The following is an 18,005-nucleotide window of genomic DNA, read 5'->3' as shown; positions in this document are numbered from 1 at the left end:
TGCTTATTTCATCCCTGTCTCCACCCAGCAGCAGCCAGCAGCATCCCCTCCAGGTGTGACAATCCCCAAGATCCACGAACACTGATAAATGCCCCCCAGGCAGGAGGGGAACTTCCCTAGGAGAGCCGCCAGTCCGAACCAGCGCGATCTAATCCAGAAACCATCCAGGGCCCCTGAGCAAGTGAAATGTGGCTAGTCCAAAGCGGCACGTGCTGTGGGCATAAACTATCCTGAATCTCAAATGTTTACACAGAAAACAAAACAAAATGTAAACCAGCTCAGGAATATTTTTATATGATTATGTTACATTTTTACTGGTTACAGTAATAGGATTCTTAATCCATTGAGTTATATAAAATAAAATGTAAGAATTGATTTTATCTTTTTTTTTTCACTTTGAATAACGTGGCCACCTAACATGTTGAAATAACACATATGGCTCAGCTGGTGGGGCATTAGATTTCCACTGCTCAGCACAGGTCCAGATGCTGCCCACTAAGGTCCTCCCTGAGAAGGTCCAGATTCCCTGGGAGTAAGTCGCTGCCACACCAGCAAAGCAAGCATTTGTCAGGACTCTCTGCCCTGGCGATGGATCTGGCAGCTGAGGCATGACAGGGCGGACACAGAATCGTCAGAAAGTCTCCGATGCTTGTGTCCAGGTTTCTTCTCAGTGAGAACTGTCGCACAGTCTGCGGTGTCAGCATTTAGCAGTGACACCCCGCAACATCCCACAAAGGAAGCAGTCCTAGCTGTCAACATCCTACTCGGGTCTGACAGAAGCAACAGGCCCTGGACACTGGACACAGGAGCCCAGGAAACTTTCCACTCCTACCGACCTGTAGGAGAGCCTGGGGGTGCACCGCCCCCCGTAGCCGGGAGAGCCAGGGGTCAGAGGAGCTGATGGAGTGTGTCGTGAGCCACGCCCCACCTCCATCACCTCTCTCCATTCCCGAAACAGTCAGGTGAGCTGGACGCTAGGCTGTCTCCATTTTATTTATATGTGGCCCATAGGAATTTTGCTCTGGAAACTCAGGTCGTTTTTACTAAATCAAAGTAATGCAGTCAAACACAACATTATAAAGAAACTGTTAATATACTCCAATTAAAAAAAACCTAAAAAATAGAATTGTCATATGATCCAGCAATTCCACTTCTGGGCGTATATCTGGAAATAAACAAAAATACTAACTCAAAAAGATACATGCATCTGAATGTTCAGAGCAGCACTACTTACAATAGCTAAGACATGGAAACACCCCTAGTCTCCGCCAACAGACGATTAGATTAAGAAGATATGGCATATACACATACGTATACAATGGAATATTTCTCAACCCTGACAATGGCCATTTACAGCAATGTGGCTGTACCTGGGGAATATTATGCTTACTGATACGTCAGACAGAGAAAGACAAATACTATGATATCACTTATATGTGGAGCTTAAACAATATTACAAATGAACGTATATACAAAACAGAAGCAGACTCACAGACATATACAACAAACTTGTGGATACCAAAGGGAGAGACAAATTATGAGCGTGGGATTAGCAGACAGAAATGACGGTACAGAAAACAGAGATACAACAGTGATCTGCTGCAGACCACAGGGAATTATAACCCATATTTTGTAATAATCTATAATGGGATGAGATCTGCAGGAATACTGAATCCCTCTTCTGTAAGTGGAAGACTAACACAATATTATAAATCAAGTTAAAATTTAAATTCAAATAAAAATTTTAAAAACACAGCAAAAAAAAGATGCAATTCAAAAAAAAAAAAAAGATGCCCTTTTTTTTCCACTCTCACTTCTCTCCCCAGTTCCTTTCAGTTGTTCCAAACGTAAAGGCCCCAGAGTCGTAAGCAGAGAACACTCAAGGCGGCCCCGCTGATTGTCTGTCCGCCTGGTTATCTCAATGGGCCGCCGCCCTGGGCTGCTTGGTGCCTTGCCGGGCTCTGCATGCTGCGTGTAGGGATGGCACTCCAAGGCGTGGCCCTTTCCTGAGAGCTGGCAGTGCGACAGGACCACGTTCTCGGGGCTCCTTCTGGAAGCCCTGCCCCCGGCTCTTCTCTGGCTACAGCAAAGCTCTCCCTTAGCTCCGCAGTCTTCCCTCTCACTGAAAAAACAAAACAAAAAGCACCATCCTTAGCCATCCCCCGCCCCCCGACCTCCTCTGCACACACACACCTCCCTTCCTCTGAGTACCAGCAAGCATTATCTTTTATCCTTAGTGACTTCAAGCATCCAAAATAAAATTCACAACGGTGGGTTTCCATTCAGGCAAACTCTGCTTCCCATCCGGCACCACAAACCTCCAGAGTGATAAGGAGCTCAAACACTTGACCTTCTGGGAAGGAAGACCCCCAAAAAAATGGCAACATGCAATTTAAGATCTCTATAAATTATGCTGTTTCCACAAGTGGAGAAAGCCAAGACCGTGTACAGTCAAGATAATTGTTCACTATCACGTTTCTGGAAAGTGTCAGAGGAGGAGGCCAGCCCAGGACCCCTGACTCCCCCTGAATAGATCACAGTTGCTCTCCCTCTCCACACCCCGGGGCCCGACCCCCAGAGGGCCTGGAAGGAGAGCTGACGGCCGAGGGAGGGGGCAGCCGGACCTCCGGGCCCCCAGTTCTATTCCTGGAAGTGCCTTCCTCTTGGGAAACTCTTACTGTTATGCAGCTGCCAGGCCCCAACCGACCCAATTAGGACTCACTTCCCTGTTCACTTAGCATTGCTGGAACCTGCTGGAATGTTTAAAAAGGACCTTGTTGGAAGCTGAGGTTCACATATCTGATTTACAAAATATTTTTCTCACTCAGCTTTCTGCAGAAATTGTTTTTGTTTTTGTTTTTTTTAAAAAAGGGAAGTAATCAGTAAAATCCATAGGTGCTAGCTGCTGCAGGAGTTCTGCAAACCTGTGATTCCAAGAGCAGTTTTCTTGGGGGGGGGTGGGGGCTGGAGAGGGGGTTAGGCGGAATGGCTCATGAAGAAATCCAGTTGGGACAAGGTGTGGAATCGTGGAGCTATTTTATCACATTTAGTGGTCGGTTATCACCAGGGTAATTGAGCAGCTAATCAAAGTACTCCATCATAAAACTGTAGAATCGATCTTCAAATTGGATATTTGCCACTGGAGCAGGCCCAGCTCACAGACCAGGTAGGAGTCCTTGCTGAGACGTCTGCCTCTTCAGGCTGTGAGGTCTGTGAGAGCGGCAGAAGCAGAGGCGCAGCTGACGTCCCCACACGGGACCCAGAGCACAGATCCTGACATAACTCCTGCGCCCGTGTCCAGCAGGGCCTGCTGCTGACAGCACAGGGGGCAAGGTACTATCCCGCTGAAAACCCTTACAAAATGCTAGGCAGTTGGCCGAAGGACTGGAAGGATTTACCTATAAAAACACAGCGTAATAAGACAGGGGACTGTATTCTACATTCTGTGATTAAGCCATAATGGAAAAGGATATTTTAAAAAAGAATGACACATCAAATGGCAAACTGCTTGTGATTCAGGAACACTTTGTTTTTTGCTTCTTATGCCTTTTGATTTCTTATTATATACATGTTAAATCCCTGCAGATGGTGACTGAAGCCGTGAAGTTAAAAGACGCTTACTCCTTAGAAGGAAAGTTATGACCAACCTAGATAGCATGTTCAAAAGCAGAGACATTACTTTGCCAACAAAGGTCAGTCTAGTCAAGGCTATGGTTTTTCCAGTGGTCATGTATGCATGTGAGAGTTGGACTGTGAAGAAAGCTGAGCGCTGAAGAATTGATGCTTTTGAACTGTGGTGTTGGAGAAGACTCTTGAGAGTCCCTTGGACTGCAAAGAGATCCAACCAGTCCATCCTAAAGGAAATCAGTCCTGGGAATTCACTGGAAGGACTGATGCTGAAGTTGAAACTCCAATACTTTGGCTACCTCATGCAAAGAGTTGACTCATTGGAAAAGACCCTGATGCTGGGAGGGATTGGGGGCAGGAGGAGAAGGGGATGACAGAGGATGAGATGGCTGGATGGCATCACCGGCTCGATGGACACGAGTTTGGGTGAACTCCAGGAGCTGGTGATGGACAGGGTGAGCTGGTGATGGACAGGGTGGCCTGGTGTGCTGTGATTCATGGGGTCACAAAGAGTCGGACACGACTGAGCAACTGAACTGAACTGAACTTTTAAAAAATATACATTATTTTTTTAAAACTTATTTAAAAATGTGTGTGTGTGTGTGTACAGCAGAAATTAGCACAACATTATAAATCAACCATATTTATTTAAAAGATATGGGAAAATATGAAATACAGACAAATAAAAAGCAAGTATAGCTTCTTACAAACCTGGATGTCTGTTAAAAATATAGCAACAGAAATTGAGCTACACAAAATTGAAGAAAAAAGCCAGACAAAACAGTGTGTACTGAAAAGTTCCATGTGTAGAAATTTAAAAGGGGCTTCCCCAGTGGCTCATCAATAAAGAATCCACATGCAATGCAGGAGACACGGGTTCAAGAAGATCCCTGGAGAAGGAAATGGCAACCTCCTCCAGTATTCTTGCCTGGGAAATCCAATGAACAGAGGAGCCTGGCGGGCTACTGTCCGTGGAGTCATAAAGAGTCAGACACGACTTAGTGACTAAACCACAACAACATAAAAATGGGCAAAACTAGTCATGGAAAACAGTATGGACGTTCCTCAAAAACTCACAAATAGAATTACCACATAAAATGGCAACCCACTCCAGTATTCTTGCCTGGAGAATCCCAGGGACGGGGGAGCCTGGTGGGCTGCCGTCTATGGGGTCACACAGAGTCGGACACGACTGAAGCGACTTAGAAGCAGCAGCAGCGGAGACATTCAGTTGTGTCTGACTCCTTGTGACCCCATGAACTGTAGCTGGCCGGCTCCTCCATCCATGGACTTCTCCAGGCAAGAATACTGGAAAGCATCACTATTCCCTTCTCCAGGGGATTTTCCCAACTGAGGGATCAAACCCAGGTCTCCTGCACTGCAGGCAGATTCTTTTACCGTCTGAGCCATTGCTAGAATTACCGCTTGACTTAGCAATTCCACCTCTGGGTAATTATCCAAAAGAATTGAAAGTAGGTCTCTAAGAGCTATTTGCACATCGATGTTCATAACGACTTGATTCACAATCGCCAAGAGGTAGCAGCCACCTGAGCGTCCATCAGTAGATGACCGGGTAAACAAAAGGAGTATCAGCACAGTGGAATACCCGTCAGCCTGAGGAAGAGAAGACCCTGACACAGGCTGCACTGCTGAGGGCGTGAGGCCGTCACGCGCAGCGACAGACGCCGGTCACCAAAGGCCAAACGCCGCCTGACTCCATGCACGGGGTCCCAGGGTAGGCAGGTTCACAGACACAGGTTGGTGGGCTCCAGAGGCTGGGGAGGGGGAATGGGGACAGAGTTTCGGGTTTGCAGGATGAAAAGAGGTCTGTGGATGCAAAGTGTGACGGTCGCACCGTTTGAATGCACTTCATGCCACTGAGCTGGGCACTTAGAGACAATAACAATGATAAATTTGGTTTTACGCCTTTCGCCACAATTAAAGACTAATTTTTTTAAAAGGGAAAAAAACAGGCAGCACTAAAGTATGATGCGAGACCAGGGCTGGTTCGGGAGAAGGGGGGCTCCCGGTGGCTGAGCAAGTCCCGTTCCTCAGCGGAAGTGTTGGTTGCATGAGTGTTTTCCAATTGTGAACTGTTAGTGAATTTAGGCTTTGGGCACTTTTCTGCATACATTTTTTTATAATTTTTTTAAAAATATCGTAAAATGCCTTCAGCCAATTCCTCCTCCTCTACCCCCATATATACTTAAAAGTTAGAAGAAATTACATGAGCAACAATGAAAACCCAATTCTATAGGAAAGGCCACAGGGATGAAAGGTCACCTAAAGCCTGCAATGACATACGAGACGACTCACTTTTGCCCATATCTTGCCTAACAGCTTCTGGAGCTCCCAAGTTCATGAAGCAAGTCCTCTTTGTGTTTTCATTGCCACTTCTGTTAGCAAGGAGAACATCGCCCCTCCCCCCTCCAAATATCAGATTTTTAGAAAACTTTGTCCCAGGGGTCTCTTCCCCCAATAGCTGCTCAGCAAGCAGAGTCATGCAAGCAGAGCGGGAACGGCCTGGGTGTGCAGAGAGCCTGGAGCGAGTGTGTGGGGACTCAGGGAGCCCCAGGCGCGCCCTGACCACAGTGCACTCATTAACCAGGCGCTTAACCGGCTAACTGGCTGGCGCTCCAAGGCCCCTCTCGCCTGGCAGACTGGGAGCTTTGGCTTGATTCCCAGTCCGCCCCCACCCCCAAGTCCGCTCTTCTGCTCCCAGCCAAGACCTCTCTCCACAGGGATCCAGACCATAAGCCCAGGGCTCTGTCAGGTCCTATGGCGGCGGGCTGAATCCCCAGGCAGGGCAGACGCCCCCTCAGCCGCTGCTTCCCCCAGGGCCTCCCCACGCCTCCACAGGCTCCAGCTGTGATGGGAACTAGCTGCTCCAGAAGACAAGGTCTTAGCTCTCCTCTCTCTGTTTCCTTGTCTTCCTCCCAAAGCTTCTATTTCTACTTCTACCCCAGTTCCTTTCCTTACATGACCACAAGCCCAGGTGAGGCTCGGGGCTTGAGGAAGCCAGTTCCACATCTCATTTCCTTTGGGTCCTTTTAATTCAGACTTTTAAAAAGATAATCCTACTGGTATCCTTACCAATTGGCATCTAAGCATTGAACTTCTATAATGACACTCACAACATCTTCACCGCCACCCCCCCTGCCCAGGGAGGACCCAGATGGAGGCTGGGAGAAGTAAAAAGCTTCTGATCCCACCAAGTAGCAAAGCCAAGAAGATGCGAGTCCCGCCTGGATGGTGCGGGCCCGTCATCTCAGATGTGCTGGAGTCTCACTCACACCTTGAGGAGTCCCGGTCCTGCTGTGGGCATTTCAGCCAGTTCCCCAGTTCAGACCTTGGAGGCTTCCCCAACCACTGTGAGAACACTTACAGTGAAGCAAGGAATGCCGGGAATCCCAACAACTCTTAGAGGTATTCTTTAAATGGTCACACTCTTGTGTTTTAAATACCACTATAAGCCCAGGGCCCTCTGTTTACCTTTGACAGTTACCCAAATAAAACCAGGGAGCCGTGTCTGCAGCTCAGCAGGGGCCTGGCTTTGGGAAAACACTTCTCTTGACAGGTGGAACTGGCCTTGCAGGAAATGTTAAGGAAGAGGAACTGCATGGATCATCTCTCAAAGTCTCATGACACCATCTTTACGCCGGAAGGGTGGGAAGGGAGGGTTGAGGGGAAGTGTGGCTGTAAAACAAACCAAATCTTGGAGTGCACAATACACATATCCAAGCAGACCCAGCTCCGCTTCCAGGAGGAGGGGGCCCTCAGAGCTCAACCCCTGCCTGCCAGGCTCCCAGAAGGCAGAGCAGGGCCTGCCGTCTGGCCTGCCTGGGATGTGCCTAAGTACTTTTAGAAAGATGCCGGGCTCCTCTGAGGCTGAATCAGCACTGTCAGGCGTCAAAGACGAACACGGCCCAAATTTCAGGTCAGTTCTGTCAAAAGAAAGGAACCTGTTTTGTTTTAATCTTTTTCAGAATTTGCTCAGGATTTTCAGAAAGAAGGAACATGTCCATTTTTTTTTTTTTCAGTTGAGTGGGACAAGGTGAGTCTCCTGATGATGAGTTTCTGCAGCTAGAGATCCAAATAAAAATTCAAAATGAAAATAAATTTTTAAAAAATGTTTATTTTCCATTTCTACAAAGAGTGACCATATCGGAAGGTGTGAGGTGCCTGAACCCCACGTGGAAACTGGACTTCCCTGAGGGCTCAGACAGTAAAGATGTCTGTTGGATTCCTGGGTGGGGAAGATCTCTTGGAAAAGGAAATGGCAACCCGCTCCAGTATTCTTGTCTGGAGAATCCCATGGACAGAGGAGCCTGGTGGGCTACAGGCCATGGGGTCACAAAGAGTCAGACACAACTGAGCGACCTTCACTTTCACTTTGCGTGAAACCTTATAATTTCACATTTCGGCCCCTCCTCCTGCACTTTCTGATCTCCGTCCCCGCTCCCCAGGGCAGAAGAGAGCAGTGGTTTGCTCCCACCAAACAGTGGTTTCAGCTCCCTTGGAATTAGCACATTAACCTCTGTGACCACCACCCCCAATTTAAGGAAAGCTAAAGGTGGCTCGCTCCAAACTTTGCTTCCTAGTGAAGTGCGTCTTTTTTCCCCTAAGGAGCTTCACTCTATAACACCTTGAAACTCATGAAAACTCACTTTCGCATCGTTTCCTGCTGAGCAGCAAAGCTCAAGCACGATGCTTTGCTTTTGCCAGATTTGGGGCTTATTGCAGGAAAACAGAGTTCTTTCCTCTTTTAGCTTCTTTCCATCACCTCTGGAGACAAGCTTGCCAGCTACCAAAACGTTTCCCAGTTTCTCCTCCCACACTTGTGAACTTTTTTCCTTGATTAGGTACCAGACTCCCCTGGAAACAGAACTGGACAATGTTCAACCAATCACTGCAGGTTCTTCAAACACGAGCTTGAGAGATGTTGTTTCACGGGGTGTGTGTGTCCTCCCTGACCCGCCGTTCAGCATTTGAGTTGGTTTTCGGGGCTCCAACAGGGGAGCCCCCTCCCCAGAAGGTAGGAGAAGGAAGCCACTCTGGCTGCACAGAGGCCCTGCTCTCCCCTGTTTAGGCCCAGCAAGGAGCTGCCAGCGAGCAGGTGGACTGCACGGCTGTAAGACAGGCTGGTCCCAGCTCCTAAGCTAGAAAATTCCAGTTATCTCACAGCTGGCAGTGAGACACTGGGCCACTCCCCACTCCAGCCCCCAGCCAGACCCACCAGGCCTGCCTGCCTTTGACATTCCCCCCAGGCCCTCCCAAGAGCAAGGGCTGGTCCTTGGCGCTGGGGGAAGGAAAAGAGCTTGCTTACATGCAAGGAATCTCGCTGTGGACCCTCCACGAAGGCCTGGGGCTGCTGTTGCCAAGGGAGCCGGGGAACTCGAAGCCAGAGCCGATAGAGGGCAGCATGTGCTAACGGATAACTAGAGCCGGCTTCCCTTCCAAGGGCAGGGCATCTCAAGAGAGCGCGCACTAGGGTTCCCGAGTCAGCAGAAAAACAAGTCAGAGAGACTTGAGGGAGGGCTGGGCTAGGAGACAGAGAAATATCCCTCCAAGCCAGGCCGTGTGCAGGAGACACTGCTCGGGGAAGAGCCAGGCAGATGTCCTGGCAGAGGCTGGGCATACAAACCCGGGAAACGCAGGCACCGAGCAGAGCAACACCTCCCGCACCACGAGCCTGCGTCTCAGGGGCTTCTCAGCCTCTCATGGCCCCAGTTCAGTGCCTGGACCTCGAGCAGAGAGGGCATCATGTGTCCCAGTGTGCTTCAGCCTTCTGGACCAAGAGGACAGGGGAGCGCCCTGAGGCTGGCAGATGCTGGCGGCCTGGCTGGGTCTGAGAAGGGAAGTGCAACCCCACCAAGTGGGATCTATGAGGTGGCCCAGTTCCAAGGGCAGCGCCAGGCTCCGAGCTGATGGGTGTCAGCCTCGCGGCTCTCAGCCCAGAGAGGGAGGGCCGGGTTATCCTTCCACGGACCGCGGACAGCCGGGAGCTGATGCTCTGGGGTACCCACAAGAGCAGCTCTGCACTCAAAGAACTCCCAGCATCCCTCCTTCTGACCCCCGGGGCACCCGGCCTGAGGGGAGAGCCCGGAGTGCTGACAAGCAGAACCCGGAGCCGCGGCTCAGCCCTGACCTCTGTCCAAGTCACCAGGGGCAGGAGCAGCGGTGTCTGTGCAACCCAGGGACCGTCTCTTCCCACGAGCCCCTGGCCAGCCCGATCCAGGTGGCCATGGGCCTGGAAGACACGAAGGACAGGCTGCGCCCTAACAGGCTAGGGAGCGTCCGATTCCAGGTGACAGGGGACCAAAGCCCCTGCCCCGAGGTTTCAGCCCCCCGCACAGGCCCCAGGGCATCACTTCCTCCTCCATCCCTCCACCTTTCCCATTTCCTCTCCTCCCAGAGATCCAGCCAGTCCCCACACTGCACCACACCGTGGTTCAGCTTGCTGCTGTGCCTGCCATTTCTTCATGGAGCGATTACCGTTTTCCAAGCACCGTTCACATGTCTTTTTCCAAATCACGTGCACTGAAAAGCAGGCACAGGCCCTGAGCGGCAGCACAGCAAGAATGAGGGTGCCAGGACCCCCAGCACCTCCAGTTCCGGACCCTGTTGGGGTCAGCTTCTGGGCCCGCGTCCCCCCTGCTCCTTCCATCCCATGATCCAAGGGAGAGGGGGAGAGGGGCTGCGGCCTCTAAGCCGGGGACGGGCTAATTATAGAAGTGACACCGTTGAGAATAGGACGCTCTTGGAACTGAACGGGAGCCTCACGCTGTCGGGAGGGTTTCCAACTTTCAACAGTGCCAGGCGAGGTATTCAGACTGTTTCCCACTGACAGCAATTTAAAAGCTGGACAATATAGAAAAGGACTCCAAGCCTTCTGCTGTAATTTTTTAAATATTGAGAAGTAAAGAATGTTGTCTTTTGATGCGAGGAATGAAGAAGGACTGGGGTGCATGCCTCTCTGGTCACCTCGGCATCAGAAACAAGGTTAGACAATAACTATGCAGCCTTTAAAAAGGAGATGCCAGGACCTGTGACAACATGGGTGGGCCTGGAGCCCCCTGTGCTGTGAGGAATACGCCGGCCATAGAGAAACACTATAGGGTTTTGCTTGCAGGTGGAATCTATGATAGTCCGATGCACAGAATTGGCAAGTAGACAGTGGCTGCTGGCGAGGAGCGGAGAGAGATACGGCATGGTGTGGGTCACAGGGCTTCAGTTACGCAAGATGAGTATGTTCTGGACAGAAAACTAGAGACTTGTCATACAGCATGGTGACTGTTGCTAACAATACTGTACTGAATGCCTGAGAGTTGCAAAAGAGGACTGAGCTGAAAGGAAATCATCTCACCTCACACACACACACACACACACACACACACACGATGGTAACTAGGTCAAGGTGAGGGATGTGTCAATCAGCTTGGGATCTTTTCCGTGTCTACGTGTATATTATCTTCTGCTCAGTTGTTCAGTTGTGTCTGACTCTTTGCGACCCCATGGACTGTAGCCCGCCAGGCTCCTCTGTCCATGGGTTTCCCCAGGCAAGAATACTGGAGTGGGTTGCCATTTCCTCCTCCAGGGAATCTTCCCCACCCAGGGTCTGAACCCTCATCTCTTACATCTCCTGCGTCCACTTGGGAAGCCCCACAGCGTCTATGTATATCAAAACATCAGGCTGGGCACCTTAATTAGATAAGATTTTTCCATGTCAAAGATATTAAAAAAAAAAAAGAATTTTAAAATTGGAAAGTGGAAAACGCAGTTAGGCTGGAATGACGAGGGGCCACAGGAAGGAAGCAGAAGAGGCGGCGCCACCGTGAGCACGACAGGTGGGGGCGCCCACGGCCCTGGGCTGGGACCCAGGGAGCAGGCTTTCAGGTTGATGCTGACCTCGCCCAGAGCGATGTTTTCACTTCTTGAAAACGTTTAGGTGGAGGAAATACACCCATCAGTCTTTGCTGAATACAGCTGCCTGGGAAGGGCAAGGTTGAGTGAAAAATAGGCCTTGAAACCAAACCTCGAGCCTAGTACTTTGTTATGTAACTCAGCGGAAGCCTAGCATCTCTTCTGGTCGGAGGCTCTCCAAACATTTGGGGAATGCAGCCTTTGGAGAGATGTTTGCGGAGGTTACCCTGGACACTCAGGGAGGGCTGTGACCCAGCCCTGACCACGGGGCGGGGGGAGGGGAGCGGATCTCAGCCAGGCTCCACGTTCAGTGTCCGGAGCCTCTCAGGCCCACCTGCCTGCTGCCTTGCTCCAGCCAAGGATACTTCTGGAGCGCAGTTTCTTCCTTGGGAAAACAGAAACAAGTAACATGAAAACAGCAACACGTTTACTTCTATGGAGTTTTGAGTGACTCTGTGGAACTGAACCATGTCTTTATGCATAAATCACATGTTAGTTCATGCCCACTGGAGTCAGATGGACTTGCTATGTTCTCTGAGCCTCATGTACCCGTAAAACCACCCAAGTAAGATAGGATTGTGGGGCACAAAATGCTCAGAATAGCTTTCTTCAAAGTGCGTGCATGCTCAGTCGCTTCAGCCGTGTCCAGCTCTTTGTGACCCTATGAACTGTAGCCCACCAGGCTCCTCTGTCCATGGGATTCTGCAAGCAAGAATACTGGAGTGGGTTGCCATTTCCTCCTCCAAGGAATCCTCCTGACGCAGGGATCAAATCTGCATCTCCAGCCATTGGCAGGCAGGTTCTTTACCACTGAGCTATCTGGGAAGCCCCTTCTTTAATGCTTTCCAAGTAGTTTTGTGGGCAACTTGCAGGGAGAAACATGTTTCACATCTCTTCCCAGGACACACAACATAGGCGTACTCGACTGAAACGATATTTAATCTCACTCTGTGCAATACATACCATCTGGCATTTTCTACGCTCTTTCATTTGTTAAAACACTAGACACAGCTCACTCACTATAGGCTATACAGACTGGGGCCATACAGCTCCCAGTTTGAGAAACATTGGCTGGGGGCTTCCAAACACGAAGAGAGACTGAACACACATTTTTCACCTTTCCCTTCATAAACCCTATTAAAATGGTAATAAAGGAATAAAATGCCATAAACCCACAAGGACAAAGGACACAGGAGGGGACATCAACAGATGGGAGACTTTGACAAGTTTTTAGAAGACAGATCACCGGGTTTCCATCGCAGTAAATGACGGAAGAACCCACAGTCACTTGACAATCTTGGTTGCCCACCAATAACGCTTGCCTTATTCTTCCCTGTAATAAGATTCAGACTGTATTTAAGTCCTCAGCCTCCACTGCAAAGTCATGGTGTCAGGAAAGACCAACCTCATCTTCAGCTCCAGGGAGTAAACCTTGATTAGTTGAAGACAATCATATTAACTGTATTTCCCTTGTCTAGTGATTCATTTAAGAAGAGCCGTAACACCTAATTTTGGATGTGGGGTCTTGATAGAAAGTCTGCCAGTGATGGGATTAATTGTAGGAACCATTCTACAGTTTTAAAGAGTCAGAGGACGAGGTAATTCCAATTTCTGCCTCTGGAATATAAGCCACTGCCGTATTGTGCCCACAAAAGGAACTACCTGAAGCATTCTGGCAGAACAAACAGATTTTTCTAAAACCAGGGTTCCTGATGTAATTGAGCCACTGAGTTAAACAACCTGAGAGCCACCTTATCCAAGGACTTTTATATTATTCAAGAGAATGAATCCACTTGTCGTTGGGGACATTTTAATTGGGTTTTCCTCACTTCCAGGATCCTAACTGACACAACAAGGTGGATCATCATAAAACTCCCCCATACCAGGGAAACTGAGGGCCCTCGAACTCCCAAGGAGAGAAAATCAAGGAAGGACACAGAGGAACAGGAATGAAAATGGTACAGCTAATACGGCATTGGAGGCTAGGACCATCAATGACGTCAAAATTCCAAGAGAAAATGACATTCTATCTGGAATTCAATAACCAGGGCTTCCCTGGTAGCTCAGCAGTTAAAGAATCCACCTGCCAAGGCAGGAGACACAGCAGACGTGGGTTCCATCCCTGAGTTGGGAAGATCCCCGGAGAAGGAAATGGCAACCCACTCCCGTGTTCTTGCCTGGGGAATCCCATGGACAGAGGAGCCTCCGGGACTACAGTCCATGGGGCTGCAAAGAGTCAGACTTACCGTTGTTGTTAGTTCAGAGTCTGTTGTTCAGACTTACCGACTGAACAACAACAAAACTGAACAAGGATGAAAGCAGGTAAAGGTATTTTTATACACACAGGATAAAAAACATTTTTATCTCCCACAGACTTTTTCCTAAGTGGTTGATGGGTTTCAGGAAAAGAAAAGAATAAAAAGGAAGAAAAGGAAGCCTAACCAAGTGACAGCAGTCAGAATGGCCACCATGTAAAAGTCTACAAACAATGCCTGCTGCAGAGGGTGTGGAAAAAGGGCCCGTCTACACTGCTGGGAGTGTAAACTGCTGCATCCACTACGGAGAACCGTATCAAGCTTCCTGAAAAAACTAAAAATAGACCTATCATATGATTCTGCAACCCACTTCTGGGCATATATCCAGAGGAAACGCTAATATAAAAAGATACACGCATCCCAGTGTCCACGGCAGCACTATTTACAACAACCGAGACAGGCGAGCAACGTGGGGCCATCGCCAATGGATGGGTAAGACAAGAAGACGTGGTGCATGCACACAACAGAACGCTGCGCACCATCAAAAAAGAGTGAAATAACCATCAAAGAAGAGTGAAATAACGCCGTTTTCAGCAACAGGGATGGACCTAGAGATTACCAAGTTAAGTGAAGTAATTCAGACAAAGACAAATGTCCTATGATGCCACTTATATGTGGAATCTAAAAAAATTATACAAAGGAACTAATACATAATGCAAAACAAACATTCACAGACATAGAAAACAAACTCATGGCTTTCAAAGAACATAGTGGGGAGTGGTGGTAGAGAGAGAAATTAGGAGTTTGGGGTTAACATATATGCACTGCTGCTGCTGCTGCTAAGTCGCGTCAGTCGTGTCCGACTCTGTGCGACCCCATAGACGGCAGCCCACCAGGCTCCCCCATCCCTGGGATTCTCCAGGCAAGAACACTGGAGTGGGTTGCCATGTCCTTCCCCAATGCGTGAAAGTGAAAAGTGAAAGTGAAGTCGCTCAGTCGTGTCTGACTCTTAGCGACCCCATGGACTGCAGCCCACCAGGCTCTTCCGTCCATGGGATTTTCCAGGCCAGAGTACTGGAGTGGGGTGCCATTGCCTTCTCCAACATACGCACTACCGCATATAAAATAGACAAACAACAAGAATCTACCACGTAGCACAGGGAACTCCAGTCTATCATCTATAAGGGAAATGAATCTGAAAACAAATACATATATTTGAGCAAACTCCAGGAGATAGTGAAGGACAGGGAAGCCTGGCATGCAGCAGTCCATGGGGTCACAGAGTGACTGAGTCAGAATGACTCAGCGACGGAACACATACATGTATATAACGGAATCACTTTGTTGTATACTTGAAACTAATATAGCACTGTGAATTCACTACACTTCAATTTTAAAAATATATGTTTAAATAAACTCTTTTACAAAAAGGAAAGGAGGCCGAAGGAAGACTAAGAGACCTCAGAACCAGCAAGCAGAGTCAGCAGCGTAGGGAAGACGACCACTCCACTGCCAGTCCCGAGAGGAGCCAGCCCAGTGGCGGGAGAAAGATGGAGAGAGCCAGGAAGAAGCAGACTTGACAGAGTAGGTCATAGACAAAGTGCTAATCAGAATGAAATTAAACGTACTATATGCATTATCTCTTGCTGCATAACCAATCACCCCAAGACTTAGGGACTTAAAACAATAAGCATGTATTATCAGAATGAAATGAAAGGTACTATACGCATTATCTCTTGCTGCATAACCAATCACCCCAAGACTTAGGACTTAAAACAATAAGCATGTATTATCAGAATGAAATGAAAGGTACTATATGCATTATCTCTTGCTGCATAACCAATCACCCCAAGACTTAGGACTTAAAACAATAAGCATGTATTATCTCACAGTGTCCGAGGGTCAGGAATCTGGGAGCAGCTTGGCGGGGGGATCCCAGCTCAGAGCTTCTCCTGAGCCGTTGGCTGGGACTGGTCAACTGCCAGCTCCACTGGGTCCCTCAGTTGGACTCACTCACGGAGCTCTTGGCTGGAGGCCTTGGTTTCTTTCCCCATGGATCCAGCCACGGGGCTGTCTAAGGGCCCTCACAGCACGGCAACTCTTTTCCCCTGAGCAAGGTCAAGGCGGAGGCTGGGTCGCCCTCGGTAATCTGGACTAGGGAGCTACGCATCTCCCTTCCATCACTGTCAACTTGTTAGAAGTGGTTCGCTAAGTACAGCAAGTGAAATAGGGCTTAACGTTCTGAACGGACGAACACGTGAAGGGGAGGGGACGTTGACGGTGAGGGAAGTGAGCGTGGGCATGGGGGCATCTGGGATCTTGGAAATCTCTGTATTTTCTGCTCCATTATGCCATGAACCTAAAACTGCTCTTAAAAATAAAGCCGATTAAGGACTGGTGTGGTAGGGGTTATGAGTAAGCCCACTCGCAACCCCCAACCTGCCTGCCCACCTCCCCTCCCGGCTCATCACAGTAGGGTCTTGTTCCCACGTGGCCCCCACCCCCAAACTGACAGCCTTCCCACCTTCAACCTCCGACACCCGGCAGCACACCGGTACCCCTGATGCACCTACACTGACCCGTCACCAGCCCCCACGCCCACCGCTCCACGTGTAGATGACCCTGAAGGCCAATCTCCGGATAAAACAGGGAGTGAAATGAATTTGGTTTCCAGGGGACGAGGCTGGGGCAGGTGGGGAAGGGGGAGGACCAGGAATCACGGGGTTGGGGGAGGGCTCAGGCCCCGACCCTTTGCTCCCCCAGCCCCTGGCCCTTCATCTCACCTGCCTTCCTACCTTGAGCTCCCGCTCCGACCCCCGCACATAGCCTTCCTTCCCACATCCTCACAGTACTGATGGAGGGAACTCCAGACCATTGGTGTGAGGGTCGCCGTGACTACACCGTCCCTCTCGCCAGGCAGCAGGATGAGGAAACTGCCCCCCTGGTCCCTGCCCGGCTCCTCTCGGCCCCCACAAGAGCCAAACCACAGAGCTTTCCATCCATTCTTGCCTCCTCTTCCGGTGATCCTGCCGCCTTCCTACTGAGCAGCAGCCCACCGTGGGGTCCCTGGACTTCCTGCCCAGGGTCACACCTGTCCCCCTCCCTCCCCACTCCTAACCTTTGACCCTGGCTTTCACCTGCAAGCTGACCCCATTCGGCCTCCCCTTCCCAGACCCCCCTCCCTGACTCCCCTTCCCTCCCTCGCCCCTCAGCCCCTTGGCCTCCTTACCCACATTCTCTCCGGTTAAAACCAAAACAATAATAAAAGAGAAAAGTGTTCTCCAGGCAACAGGAGGAATCACACAAAACACTTTCACCAACGGGACGGGGACCTGGAGCTGGCCCCCTGGCCAAGAGAAGAGGTGAGTCCACAGGGCGTAGAAGTGCACGCAGGACAGGAGCCAGCTCGCCAGGGTGCGGCGGGGCTGGACTTGGAAAGTGGACGCTCCCTGGGTCGGTTACCACCCAGGCCTTCTCGCAGCCCCGGTGACCTTCCTGCAGACACACCTTCGGAGCGACAGGATGACTCTGAGAGGACACACCAGCAGTCTCCATCATGAGCACGGAAATATCCACAGGGCGATGGCAGGCAGGCTGGGCTGTCCCCCAACAGCACTTGTCTTGAAAGTGAAGTGAATCTCACGCCAGACTCCAAGCAGAACCAGGCAAACAGAGACCCCCTCTCCACACCGTGTGCTCCCCAGCTTCCGCCCCATCTCTCTTCCCCAAATTCCCTACAGGTGGCTTCACTTGCTGTCTTGGGTGCTTGCCTTCCAGCTTCATAGAGGCTGGCTCCCAGCCCCAGCTCTTCCTTCCAACCAGCTCTGATGACAGCACTAGTTAGCGCTGAACTCTTAAATCTAACAGGCTTCCCTGGTAGTCAGACGGTAAAGAATCCACCTGCAGTGCAGGAGACCCAGGTCCGATCCCTGGGTTGGGAAGATCCCCGGAAGAAGGGAATGACAACCTGCTCCAGTATTCTTGCTGGGAAATCCCACAGACAGAAGAGTCTGGTGGGCTACAGGCCATGGGGTCGCAAAGAGTGGACACGACTGAACGACTAACACGCACACACAGTGGACAATTTACTGCTTGTCTTAATAACTGTCTACAGTTACTGACTTGTCTACAGTCTTGACTCATCACTGTGCCTTCTCAAAATCTGCTTCTTCCAGGCTTCCAAGACCCCCATCCCCTCTC

The 18,005-nt window shown here is 50.0% G+C and overlaps 1 long non-coding RNA gene across 1 annotated transcript; it reads right to left on the bottom strand.

The window, feature by feature from the left end:
* Positions 1 to 4,254: 4,254 nt before the first annotated feature.
* On the bottom strand, positions 4,255 to 17,612 carry LOC133236747 (uncharacterized). The gene is made up of 2 exons (XR_009733012.1): positions 17,035 to 17,612; positions 4,255 to 5,402 (listed from the first exon to the last, which is right to left on the bottom strand). It is a non-coding gene; the product is annotated as an uncharacterized LOC133236747 (long non-coding RNA).
* Between the last annotated feature and the right edge of the window lie 393 nt (positions 17,613 to 18,005).

The sequence above is a fragment of the Bos javanicus genome, chromosome 23, assembly GCF_032452875.1.
Source record: "Bos javanicus breed banteng chromosome 23, ARS-OSU_banteng_1.0, whole genome shotgun sequence".
Lineage (NCBI taxonomy): Eukaryota > Metazoa > Chordata > Mammalia > Artiodactyla > Bovidae > Bos > Bos javanicus.
The sequence above is the reverse complement of the archived record's forward strand: the minus strand, read 5'-3'. Positions and strand labels throughout refer to the sequence as shown.